Here is a 13,808-nt window from a genome sequence, read left to right as displayed (position 1 = left end):
AAATAATTTTGCTTTTCCGATGAACCTTTCCAGTGAAGAAAGGTTAAAAGGTTTTAAACATGACTGCCTCAGTAAAGTTAAGGAAACGAAAACTTCCCGAACAGGAAAATCAGAGGTCAAGCTGACGAGGCTTTTCTGACGTCCGGTGAGCTCCAGGAATGGACTGGTGGGGTTTAGTTTTCCATCAGTCAGACCAGCAGTCACGTGAGCAGGAAACCTACCGGGCAACGTCCTCATGGAAATCAGTGACAAGAAGTGTGTGTGTGTGTGTGTGTGTGTGTGTGTGTGTGTGTGTGTGTGTGTGTGTGTGTGTGTGTGTGTGTGTGTGGCCCAGAACACCCCTGTAAACATGACCTAAAGCTGAAAATCTCTTTATTTAGTTTTCATAAGTACTTTTGTTTGTCACAGGATCAGACTGATTGTTTTTTTCCCCCTATTTAATATTCAACTTTATTATTATTATTATTATTAATGGCATGTTGATTTATTTTATCTGTACATCTGATTTATAGCTGTTCTTTACTGTTCAGGATGTGTGTGTGTGTGTGTGTGTGTGTGTGTACGGCTGAAATGGATCCGAGAGTGGCCTGAGGCCGTGGTGTCGGGGCCTCTTACGTAACAGACATGGGCACATTTGCAAAAGGTGAAGCTTCACCCGGAGGGAAATAAAGGATCCAATCACATAACAACCTGACACAGAGAGAGAGAGAGAGAGAGAGAGAGAGAGAGAGAACGTAAGAAAATATAGGGAAAGAGAGACAAAAAAGACAGAGAGAAAAAGAGGGGGAAAGAGAGAGAGAGAGCATCAGACAAGGCACTTCCACAACGACACTGAGAGACGAATCCATGTACCATCTAATTCATGTACAACCCATGAGTTCAATGCTGCGCCCCCTCAGTGTGTGCACTTCAAGCAGCGCGTGACTCTCTGCTATCAGACAAGGTGTAGCGTTTACCACAACAGTGTTGCCTTCTAGTGTGACGTATAAGCACATGCAAGCCGTTGTCTTCAAAACCACATGGGTGGGTAAACCGTGTTCAAGTGCTTTTGCTAGGATTTAGATTGCAGTGCTTCGCTCAGAGCTCACCGTCTGCTGAGCCTTTGCACTTTAACTAACGCTAGCATGCTAATCTAGCTAACTAGCAAATTGATGAGTAATTTCCCAAGAGATACAAGAGAATTTAAGGTCGGTTGTTTCAGTTATGAATTACGATTCTTTTGTGTGCTGGCGCATCTCTCACCGCACTGACACCAAATAGATTTTAAACTATTTATTACATGTATAACATTATTCTGTGCCGAGTGCACGAGCATCCGGACGGTGCAACAAGAACTAATTTTTAATGTGTTAAACTCATTACACACTTCTTACACCATTTCTTTTAGGGCCAGGGGTAGCTCAGTGGTTAAGGCGTTGGACTACGGACTACGGTTCAGAAGATCCCAGGTTTAAACCCCGCAACCACCAGGTTGCCACTGTTGGGCCCTTGAGCAAGGCCCTTAACCCTCAATTGCTCAGATGTATAATGAGATAAAAATGTAAGTCGCTCTGGATAAGAGCGTCTGCCAAATGCCTAAATGTAAATGTCTTTATAATCCTACAGGTGGTATACTCTAAACTGTTCACACACCGACATTCCATGTGGTAAAAGTGAATTTTTGACAAGTTTGTTAAAAAATCTAATAATAATGCTGGCGGACGGCGATAGAGGTATGTCCAGCTCAGTAAAAACGAGAGAGGGAGAGAGAGCGAGATTGAAAGAGCAATAGAAAGGAGAGGAAGATAAAGAGACAGAGACATAGAGAAAGACAGAGGGAGACAGAAAGAGAGAAAGACAGAGGAAGACAGAAAGAAAAAGAAAGACAAAGACAAAGAGAGAAAAATAGAGAAAGACAATGAGAGACAAATAGAGAAAGACATGGAGAGAGACAGAAAGACAAAGAGAGAGACAGAAAGACAAACCAAGACAGACAGACAAAGAAGGACAGAAAAAGACAGGGAGAAAGACAAACAGAAAAACAGAAAAAGAAAGACACGGAGAGAAAGACAAAGAGAGAGAAAAAAAACAGACAGAGAAACAGACACACAAAGAAAAAGAGACAGAAAAAGACAAAAACAGAGAGGAAGACAGACACACAAAAGTAAACATATATTAATTCAGACGTTTGTAATCATTCATAAATTGAATATCAGTGGGCGCCTTTTGCTGGTCAGAGTCACCACAGATCTGGTGTCCCTGCCAGGACATGAGGCACAAACATCCCCTGTACTGGAACTGTTTTTGTCAATAACAAGTCAACTTTACAAATGAGAACTTTACACAGAATGAGTCTGAGTGGTTTTGTTAAACCTCAAACACCGAAGCTGAAAACATCACTGAGACACAACGGCTACGTTCCTCTCACACCACAACCCATTCACTATTAATTACCATTAATTACCATACACAGGACACAAAAAAGAAATCACTAAGAAGTCATTAAATATCTTTAACCTTTTTAAGTGTCTGGGTGTGTGTGTGTGTGTGTGTGTGTGTGTGTGTGTGTGTGTGTGTGTGTGTGTGTGTGTGTGTGTGTGAGAGAGAGAGAGAGAGAGAGAGAGAGAGAGAGAGAGAGAGAGAGAGAGAGAGAGAGATGATGTAACACACAGAAGAAAACAAAAACAAAATAATAATAAAAAACAACTAGAGAACACCTGAGGGTGAAATGCCTCAACCCCCAGGCGTATGACTAACGACCTCGGTATTAACTTAGAATACCACGAAGAACGCTGGACTGACCCGAGGCAACCAGAACAACACCACCACCACGATAACGTGTATAAACCCAGTTGTAAGCGATTGTAACCACGATAGAGAGAGGGCAGTTCAGCTGCGCCGATATTTAGATTACACTGAACGTTGTATTTTTTCCCTACATTTCCACAAAAAAGAAATGACCATAAAATAAGTAACAAATCCAGACACATTTGTTTTCACTCAACTTGCAGAAACAAATCCCAAAGCAGCAGGCTGACTCACACTGACCAGTATGTTCCCCTTAAAAGATTTGTTTAAGTAAATTCAGTAAACTTATATCACATTTAATGTTTATCAACTGATTAAATTCTTATCGGAAAATATACACAAGGTGTATGATGTCGATAACTCTGCTGTAGCAGCCGTCTCGTGATAAAAAAAAAAAAGTTTTACCTGGTGAACAGAGCGAAGACTGAAACCTTCCGGTGCGGTTATAGGAGATACAGGCACTCGTAGTATGCTGTTTGACCAATCAGATTAAAGCACTTGAAGTAACTGAGATTTAGTCAGTTGAATTCTTAATTCTAATTGGTCCAAAGATTCAGTACCTATAAACTACATCAATTCTAGCTCTACTTACTGGTGGCAGGTTTATTAATTTGCAATTGACTACAGATGCCCATGTGCTAACATTACCTGTAAATGAAGTGTGCGGTCACGCTGCTACACCATTGTTACCTCACTGTATGACGTAAATTCAAAAAAAAAAAACATTCGATGACACGGCCCACTGTTACACGAACGCTCGCTACTCTTCCAGCGGCAAGACAAACGCTGTTTGGTTTTTCTTTTTTTTTTATATTATATATAGCTAATATATGGCTATAATGTTTTTAATAAATGTATAAATAAAACCGTGCAGATCCGAATTGCGATATACATAGGGCTCCAAAAAATGTCCAATAAACACTTCACGTAAAGGAAAAACTTATATAAATATTTTAATACCAAATCTTTTGAGACAACTTTGGCCTTTACAGTTACAAGAGGTGCTCAAAGTGGTGAGCATTAGTTTCCAGACACACTTTTCCTGATGTGTGTGTAGACATTTCTTTTTTTTTTGAGGGGGGGTGGAGAGGCTCTGTATGTATGTCTATGTAAACTTTGTATAGTTGCATTTATTTAACATTTAGGTAGTAGAAAAGCAGTAACTGTGCAATCCAACATCTTAGTTTTATTGCATATTTTACACATAGAAATGCAGGTTTATGCTTGACCTATTGGAATAAAAAGTAAAATCACGTGACAATCTTTATTAACAAGATAAAAACTGCGTAATGGAGCACTTTCCTAGTTAAATTTGCGAGACCGAAACCAACATGGCCATCGACGGGGTCATGAGTTATGGAGAGATGAGCAGTGAGGACCGAACGGACTTTCCAGTTTAGCAGCCCTGTCGGAGATACCATCAGGGGTTTCTCAGAACGGCAGGCCTTGGAGTCAGAGTGTCAAAGCGTATGCGAAACGCCTATGAAAGGCATAAGTGCTTCGGGCGCTGAGCTGAAAAGTGGTCCATTGTTCACAGATTGCTCAAACCAGAAAGTGAAATGAGACATCTCAGAATGTGCTGTTATAGGAAAAATATCAACTCTCGGTACAAAGAGGGGCCTTTTACAGCACCGCTTGGAGAACTGTCCTAAAGTGTGATTCATGAATGTTCATGAAGACTTAATCTGATGTCACACGATCTAATCACCTTCGAACTGACTACCTGTTAGCTATGAATTGTTAAGACATGATTAAAATCATGCTGAAGAGTCTTAAGAGCTGTCACAATTTACCTACTAACTGTTACAAAGTTTCTACTAAACATCATAATTCACTAAGAATTGTCAAGAACTTCTAAGATCTCTCAAATAAAACTATGAACTTGCCGTGTGGTGTATTGTCTATTAGAGCATAATGTTTAGTAGTTTATTGTGTATGGTTGTCTGTATAAAGGCGGGAAAAAAAATTATGCGGTGCACGGCGAGATGTTTCCTGTGCACATGAGAAAGGTTCTCTTGTGTGGCGGAAACTACCTTGTGCGCACCAGACAACTCGTGTATTATTTTTATTTGATTCTTATTTGCATCACGATTCTTCTGTGTGGCAATTCATGTATCGTAAATCTAAATATTGCAGTTCTTCTATAATCCTACAGGTTGTGCACTGTAACATTCAATAGGAGAAAATTATACGCCAAGTTTGTTTGGATTTGGATTTAGCCTTTTTAGGAGATTTGCGCCACACTTCAGTAGTGACAGCTCAAAGCTCTTTTCATCAACACTAAACAAGAAATTCGGCAAACATACCAACTCTACAATCCATTACAACGAGGCAGAAAGCACCTAGAAACCACTTCAATCCACCTTCGAAAAAGAAATGCTACGATCCCCGCTTAGTGGCGACCACAATTCAAAACTTCCAGCATGGACGAAACGTTTTTGCCTGGATAAGATTTCTCCTGAACCGCACCACACCGTGATGATGTTGCTATCGTACTCGCACTTAAGTCTCAAATCTCAAGCTCGGACCAATTCAGGATGAAAACCTTGGAAAGTAGGAAAGGACTCCTAACTCTGCCACACTTAACAGCATCCAGTATTTTCCCACACCAGCATGTGTGAAATTGTTTTATTTCCTTTACGAACTGTCTAATCAAAATCCCTTGATTATGAAACAGAACCTTTATCCAGCATTCTTTAATCCACCACTTTTATGTTTCCTTATTTCCCATAAATTTATTATGTTTGCAACCCCGTTTCTTTTATTCCTGAACATCAGATCGTGTAAAAATCATTTAAACAAAAATCAAGTAAGTCTGCTTGGGCCAACTCGCTCCAAGGCGCACATATACATACAGAAAGAGAGAAAAAGGGAGAGAGAATGAGAGAGAGAAAGAATATTACATGACATATCTGAAGCAAGCCCTTGGATCGGGTTTTCAAGCTCGGCATCGACTCAGCAGCAAGGCATGCCTTTTTTTTCTCCCCCCTTCTTTCTTTCATTCCTAAACTGAAGGGACCCAAACAGGAAATACATTCCACATGACCTCAGCGAGACCGGAGTGCTGCCAAACAGGCCGGCTTGACAGCCTCACAGTACACTCCCGAGAGTTTAAATCTGCGGTCAGCGGATCGCTCAACTACATCAGGGATTCAGTATTTACATTTACACAGATTTTTAAGTCTTTTCTAAAGATGTGGCCTGATGTGACAGGATTTTATTCCTCTCACGCCACAGTTACGAGACAATAACAATGTTGTGTTTATCAATACAATTCAAGACATGTTATGTCAAAGGGGATCCATCTATCTAACCATCTATCCAGTATCTATAGAAAACAGAAATTCTGTTTGGCCTGGTGTTTGGGTGGCCAGTGTAGTAGGAGTCACTCCTCATGCAACAGTAGACAGAATTATCATTACCTTTTATGTCATATCCTGAGGTAATAATGTTAAAATGCGTCCCGCCGACACGTCCTGTCACGGTCGAAAAATAGTTCCAAAATCAAAGTTGAACAGATGTGTTTGACGTTATCTACTTCACCACAGCTGTCATAAACTCATCTATCGCCCAGATTTTTGCTTGGAGGATATATATTGAACAAAACCTGTGCTAAAGATCAACGTAACAGTTATACATGCAACCCCAGACAACAAATATCTCTGAATGCATTTTTAGCAAATTTTTTGTCACACATCTTTTTGGTTGGGGACATGACGTTGCCGCCGAACCAATGTTTGCTGGAATCCATGCATTACCACTCTGACCCCTAAAGGACAGACTAAACCTGTTTGCATTTGCATTTGACAAAGAAACCTGCAGTTTCTCTATGATCCTACAGGTGGTGCACACTAAACTATTTACAAATTGACAAGCAGCAGCACAGCAGCATCCCGTGTGGTACAGAAAGATGTGTGCATCCCTGCTTTTATTATTTTATTTTATTTTCTCATTTTTGTAATGGCCAGAGATTAAACAAGCCAACTGGATTTTCATTAAAACGAATGAAGCAAAGGCTAAATCTAAGTTTGTTTAGAGCATCCAGCCTTCAGTTAATTTAGAGTATTTTAGAGTATAATCAGAGTATTTATTTATGGTTGCATATTTTACTGAGATAGCAGTCAAACTAACGATGTAAGTCTTACATTTCTACGTTTCTTTCTGTTTTTTCCTGATTGTTTATTCATTTACTGGAGTTTTGTGGGCGTCGCTGTATGTCAGGTACATGCACTTTACAAGTGAGGATTAGATTTTTGATCCTATGAGAAGTTTAGAGCTTAAAGTCCTTCATTTGTGCGTCAGTGTTTATTCTGATGTAATTCAATGATTCCGAGATTTTTGTCTTAATGTCTCACGACAGGGTGTTGGCTTGTTTTCATTAGTGCTGATGAATAGAAATCGACTGGTTTTTAAGAAACGTTCTCAATGGTGCCCGATTTGAGGACACTTCTGTAAGTCGCTCTGAATAATATAGTCTGCGAAACACTGGAAGTATAATAAAACTCAAAGAGATTGATCATTTAAAATGTACAGTGGGGGGGGGGGCAAATTTAGATCTATTCACTTACGTCACGTGACTCTTTTGTGTGCCAATTCATGTATCGAGTCACGTATTAATCCAAAATCCATTTTTCCTTACTAAATTAAACTATTTCTTACTAGGGGTTCACCCGAGGCTCCGTCCATTTTTCATTCGTTCATCATACGCACTATGGCTACGTTTGTTCTTCAGTCCGCTGTTGTTTCGGAAGCTCACGATATAAGATTAAAGTTGATGACACTGCCTACTGTTATATTTAGAGAGGACCACCTGCAACACCATACATCAAAAGACCAACAACAACATGTGTATTAATAAATAGATTTTATACGTATATACACATGTATATGTTTTCATTTAAGACGGAAAATAGTTTAAATAAACTGTTCACACGTAATTTAGAATTGTAACCAAAAAAAATTAAATGCCATTTCGAAATGGGATATTTATTTATTATTTTTACAAAATAATATAGGAGTTCAATCGGCACTCAGGTATTGTGATAATAAGGAAAAAGTAACCTTGTAACCCAGTGTAAGAAACTATCCAGTGACGGAAACTTCAAGGCACTTTTGTAAGTTGCTCTGGATAAGAGCGTCTGCCAAACACCTAAATCTAAACGTAAATGTGTTAATATTATATCAGGTGATCTCTGGCGATTCCCATCCCTAATGTTCAGTGATCCATTTGTCCGGTAAGAGATTTTCACCACAATCGGATCACGTAGTTGAAAACGTTTTATGCTTAAAATGACCTCAAATAAGAGTGCTCCGATCGATTAACCCGGTGATTAAAATCTCCTGATCTTCATTTTTACAGATCGGTTGTCTCTCGAATGGCCGATCACATAAACCGATATTGTTGTGATGATGCATAATACACTCCATTTGACAGCCGCATTGACAGGCCCTCAGCAGTCTGAAAATATAACAAAGTCTCTTTTAAAAAGAAGACATATTTGCAACATGCAAAGTTTTTCTAAAGCAAAACCATCTTAGGGAACGTCAAAATGGCAAAAGCATGAAAAATTCGAGCCGTACTCTAAAAACCATTATCACAAAAATAATAACGAAAAGAGAAATAATGAGCGGTCCGCAGCTCTGGCCGAGACGGCCCGGGTTTACCTTATGCCTGGTGCGTGCTGACTGTGAGCAACTATTCATTCACTATACACGACTGCACACGTTACGGATGATAAGAGGAACAGACTGTCTCTTAAAAATGCAGACATTCTGAAATTCATAAAGAAATGCCTGCCCTCTCTGAATGCTAACGAGTAGCCATGATCGGCTCGCCAAATAGACGTCAGTCACATTGTGTGTGTTTACTTAAAAACATCCGGTGCAGTGTTTCGATTTGTTATTCATTGACACAGCTTTGTTCCATGTGCTGCACGTTATAACGAATGAATACAGCAGGACCGTCGCATTTTAGATAAGCATTCTGGTGTGTGTATGTGAGAGAGAGAGAGAGAGAGAGAGAGAGAGACGCTTGATGGTAGTTAAGGGATGGAAAATTTCAGCACAGGCTATTCTACTGGTTTCAGTTCCTTTATAATATACATGAAATAATAAGAGAATGGAATATGCTGTATATGTTGCGTTGCAAAAAATTAAAAAGCTTTAAATCTAAAATTAAGATAAAGATTCAGTTATTTCTCACATGTACCTTACAGCACAGTTTGGTTTTTGCATATTCGGGTCAGCCGAGATACATCGCCCCTGGAGCAGACAGGGTTAAGGGCCTTGCTAAAGGGCTCATCAGTGGAAGCCTGGCAGTGCCAAGGCTCGAAAATTCTGATGAGTAACCGAGAGTTGTGCTTTGGGATACTTTCTCAGATCTTAAGCATATATTTAGCACCACTACAAATATCTATCTTTACCTATTTATAATCAATCTATACTTATATACAAAAAATAAATTATGCTTGGTCAGACTGTACCGTGTCTACGTAACGTGAAATAAGGACTGGTGTTAAGCATTATATTTTTAAGCATATATTTGCATATCTTAAAGCATATATTTAGCACCACTACAAATATCTATCTTTACCTATTTATAATCAATCTATACTTATATACAAAAAATAAATTATGCTTGGTCAGACTGTACCGTGTCTACGTAACGTGAAATAAGGACTGCCTAAACACTGCAGCAGCACAAAAAGTGGCAGCGAGTTGACCTCACACTTCTTTCACAGGTAGAGGTGGCATGTGACAGGCGAAACCTGGTACATAGGTAAGCTGAGCTTATAGCTACTGAAACCCTGGATCGAACGCAGATTAAAAGGCTGGGAAGATGAGGAAAAATGAGACCTACAGTTAGCCTACTGGATTCCAACCGCCGTTAAACAACAAAGAAGATGATCAGACAGCAGAGCGCATATAGTAAGTAATAGTCACACATCATCTCAGGTGAAACCGCGAGTAACCTCTAGTCTACCCTTCTATATAAAGCAGAAATCCTGTTTGTGTGCAGGAAGTTCCGTCCCAGGTGTGTCACAGGCATTCCTCACCAAATGTACCAGCGGGTAGCTTCATCGTCAACTCGTACGTCATACTGTAAGCGTGTAACAGACGGCTGCAACAGCATCATCATCAACTTTCATGCCAATTAAACAACATGCGTTCTGTTCTTGCCCTTGCACTCAAACCTGAAATGTAGTTAGGTAAACCTTTAGTAGCAAATAGATAAACAATACTAAATAATAAATAGAACACACACTTCTGATTTAGCAATCGCTCTTCTATATCGGTCAAATTATTCTGTTTTCTGTGATCGGCCCCAAACAAAAAACATGACCAGATCACCTTTAACCCGTAAACATCTTTAGATATTTGAGCAACCTAGAGAGATTCCTACAGATTACAGAAAAATAATCCAATTTAATTTTCCAACATTTAATAATGTTCGTTGTCATAAAGCTGTTTTACAGAATCAGAAAAGTCTGAGAAAATGCACACTAGAGTTGCACGATATTAGGAAAATATGTGATATGCAATATTGTTGTTGAAAATTGCGATAACGATATTTCTTGCGATACCACATTTCTCTAGAGAAATGCATTTATTATTTGCTTTTTTTTCAAAATCATTTATATATGTAATGATCATACTAAAATAAACGGGTAATAGATATTTATCTGATGTAATTAAATCTAATTCAGGCTAAAAAGAAACTATATGTCAAGGAAGTTGCAAATATTCAGGCGTCAAAACACTATGAATGACTTAAAACCCTCAGCGGATATTCTGATTTCTGGTTTGCTGTTACCATAGACCTGCCAACACAATATGAATTACTTTCACACATTACTTTTTATTTACATGTAACCACAAACTTATCGATTTCATTTATCGCAAGTCTTTGTGATAGAGATAATGCGTATACCATTATCGCGATAACGATAATATTTCGATATATTGTGCAGCCCTAACGCACACATAATAAATCATTACTACTCAGACTGTCCCTGATGAGGGAGCCGAGGGCGATGACGACGGCAAGGCAAGGAAAAACCCCATGAGAAAGCAATAAGAAGAAACCTTGAGATTCGACGGCAAGGCATTCTCGTTTAGGTGAATACACTCTGGTGGGTCATGTGACATTCCTGGATTTGTAAAACTGTGTTGGTTTATGAGATCATACCTGCAGAATCACCGATTCTACACAGAAGGTAAAAAAGGGGGGGGCAGTGTGGCGGCAGCTTGTGTGATCTCCCGTGTGAAGGTGAAGCAACAGAACAATCCCCCCCCCACACACACACACAGAGAGAAGACTGATCTGCAGGAAGTGCACTAGTGCTCAGTCTGTCAGGTTTCACCGAAACTCCTGAGCACTCAGAGCTTTACGGCTTTAGCAAGCTATTAATACAGCCTTTAAAAACAGACCCTGCAGTGTGTGTGTGTGTGTGTGTGTGTGTGTATGGAGCAAGCCAGTATTTCTGTCCACAGACAATTTAAAAACCAGACCTGAATTTTCAGGTTCTACACATCATATCAAGGGGTTAGTTACTCTAGGGCACCTACAGAGGGAGCACTGAGATTTAGGTTCCAGCCCTTGTCGAATAGATGAGATGGGTTTTTGAAAAAAAAAAAGTTAGCACTTAACCTAAACTAAGTTAGAGAAGATAATTGGACCTACCTAGTGGTTAGTGTTAAAGAGCCCTCCAGGCGTGCTGCTCGCGCATCGCTCCACGAGCTACCCCGATCAAATCGGCTTCTCCTAGCTGTCTTAGCAACGACACCAGCACCGAGACTCGTCACCACTCCAGCCGTACTAATAACTCCCGCGGGGTGACACGGAGCAGCACCGTGACGAGTTTCCGCTTCACGTCTCCCGAAAACACACGGGATGAAACGAGCTCGCGCAGCTAGCCGCACGAGCTAACCAGATAATATGAACTAATGTTACCTCCTCTCATAGGCGTTCTTCTTCTTCTTCCTCACCCGTATTCCAAACGCAAAATCCCGCCTCCTTTGCACCGAATGGCTGCTGCCCTTTCATGAACCGTGCACTGATTGGACAGCTCCGATAAATAAGACCCGTTCAGCCAATCGTAGAGCAGTAACACAGAATAAGGGTGGGGTGGAGGAGGAGGCTCTGGCTATAAGAGAGAGGGGGGGGGCGAGAATAAAGCTGGGTCTATCGATAGCACAGCGCGAGCGGCGGCAGCGGATTCTCTCGCCAGCTAGCGTGTTAGCAGCGACACGAGCCTGGTGAACTTACGAATATATAAAATAATCCGAACGAACGTTTAATGCCGCAGCAGTGTCAGTGCTGCTTTAGGTGTCCGTGTCGCGGCAACTCGGCAAAAAAGTGCCCGTTACTGTGGATCAGATGAGCGCATCACTTACCGCTCCATGCTCCCGCCCTCCTAACACGCGCGCGCGCGAATACAGGGACAACCAGCGACACCAAGAGAAAGAGCGAGCGAGCGCGCGCATACAGACGCGCGCGCCACCGGAAGTGCTCGGCTTACAATAAAAGACCCGCAAACCATTATCATTGTTATTATTATTACTGTAATATCCGTCCTCATAGTCTTATTATGTTTATATATTATTTAATTTATATTTATTTTGTTTTTTATTGTTATTTTTGTTCTTATCTAGTAAACATAATTTCTTCTTTTATTTACTCTTTCAAGTTTTATCTTCTGTTTGTATTTTGTTTTGTTAGATTTTGAGATCTGAATTTCATATATTATTATTATTATTATTATTACTGTAATTGTGGTAGTACTTATCTAAGTAAACATTAGATTTTGACATAAAAGCCAAACCTGCAACCTCGGATCTGACCTCCAACTACATTATTACATCTTCATCCTCATAGTACACTAAAATTATATTTATAAATTTGGTTGTCTTATTATTATTATTATTATTTTATTATCAAGTTGTTACAACTGTAACAATTTTATTTTGACCATATACAAACTCTACACAGCATTTACATTTACATTTAGGCATTTGGCAGACGCTCTTATCCAGAGCGACTTACAAAAAGTGCTTTAAAGTTTACATCATTGGATACATACTTACACTGGGTTAACTAGGTTAATGACTAGGTGCCATTAGACCAACACAACTGGGAAGTGGGTTTTTACAACAGTTCATGACCTAAAAAAAAAAAAAAGATAGGGAAAAGTGGAAAGACAGAAGGATTTTACTGCAAGGAAAAATTGCACTTAGAGAAATAATATTGAATAATAAAATGTGCAATATAAAACATAATTTTAAATAGAAATACTGTACATAAAATTTATCAATTAAACAGGATGTGCAATAAATTAAGATATGTATTATTGGTATTATTATTTATAATAATAACATTATCAATGTAAAAGTTTTATATTATGTTTATATTTTTTGTTTTGTTAGTTAGATTTTGACATAAAAACTAAACCTTTATCCTCCGATCTGACGTCTAGCTACATTATTACATTGCTATATTGTTGTTGTTCATCCTCATCGTGTTATTACGTTTATCTTTTATTTATAACTTTTGAAAGCTTATTATTATTATTATTATTTATAGTGCTAGGAGTAGTAATAGAGTATTTGTATTACCATAACGTACGTTTTAAGACGTTAAGTTGATCTGCACCGCCCTCTAGCGGTCAGAACTTAAATCACATATTTGCTTTTTTAACATCTTTATTTACTGCAGGTGGCGCTAGATAAGCATTTTTCGGAATCGATACGGATGTGTTTAAAAAGACAAGCACGTTTCAGCATTACATCTGAATAAACTCTACAATACATTCTGTCTCTAAACCAATACAATAAGGTTATTAAAATGATAGTCTCTTTTACAAAATAAAATACAGACCACGCCCACTTCCTGTTCTCAAAATATAAAAAAAAAAGATAGTGGAATTGATTCACACTCTGTAACAGATATTTTAAAAATGAAATTTTAAAAAGTTAATAAAATAACTATTACATCATAAGGGTTTGAATTCCTGTTTGGAAAA

The 13,808-nt window shown here is 39.1% G+C and overlaps 1 protein-coding gene across 3 annotated transcripts in view; it reads right to left on the bottom strand.

Moving 5' to 3' along the window:
* The window catches only part of LOC128527774 (granule associated Rac and RHOG effector protein 1-like), a 63,941-nt gene extending 51,658 nt beyond the window's left edge, over positions 1 to 12,283 (bottom strand). Inside the window, exon 1 of one of the 3 annotated variants that reach the window (XM_053500346.1) lies at positions 12,184 to 12,283. The gene's annotated coding sequence lies outside the window, so the exon portion shown is untranslated. Of the gene's footprint in view, positions 1 to 11,470 lie in introns of all 3 variants that reach the window. The other 2 variants (XM_053500345.1, XM_053500347.1) reach the window with 2 other exon arrangements.
* Between the last annotated feature and the right edge of the window lie 1,525 nt (positions 12,284 to 13,808).

The sequence above is a fragment of the Clarias gariepinus genome, chromosome 7, assembly GCF_024256425.1.
Source record: "Clarias gariepinus isolate MV-2021 ecotype Netherlands chromosome 7, CGAR_prim_01v2, whole genome shotgun sequence".
In the NCBI taxonomy this organism is placed as follows: Eukaryota; Metazoa; Chordata; class Actinopteri; order Siluriformes; family Clariidae; genus Clarias; species Clarias gariepinus.
Note: the sequence above shows the minus strand (reverse complement) of the source record. Positions and strands in the feature narration are given on the sequence as shown.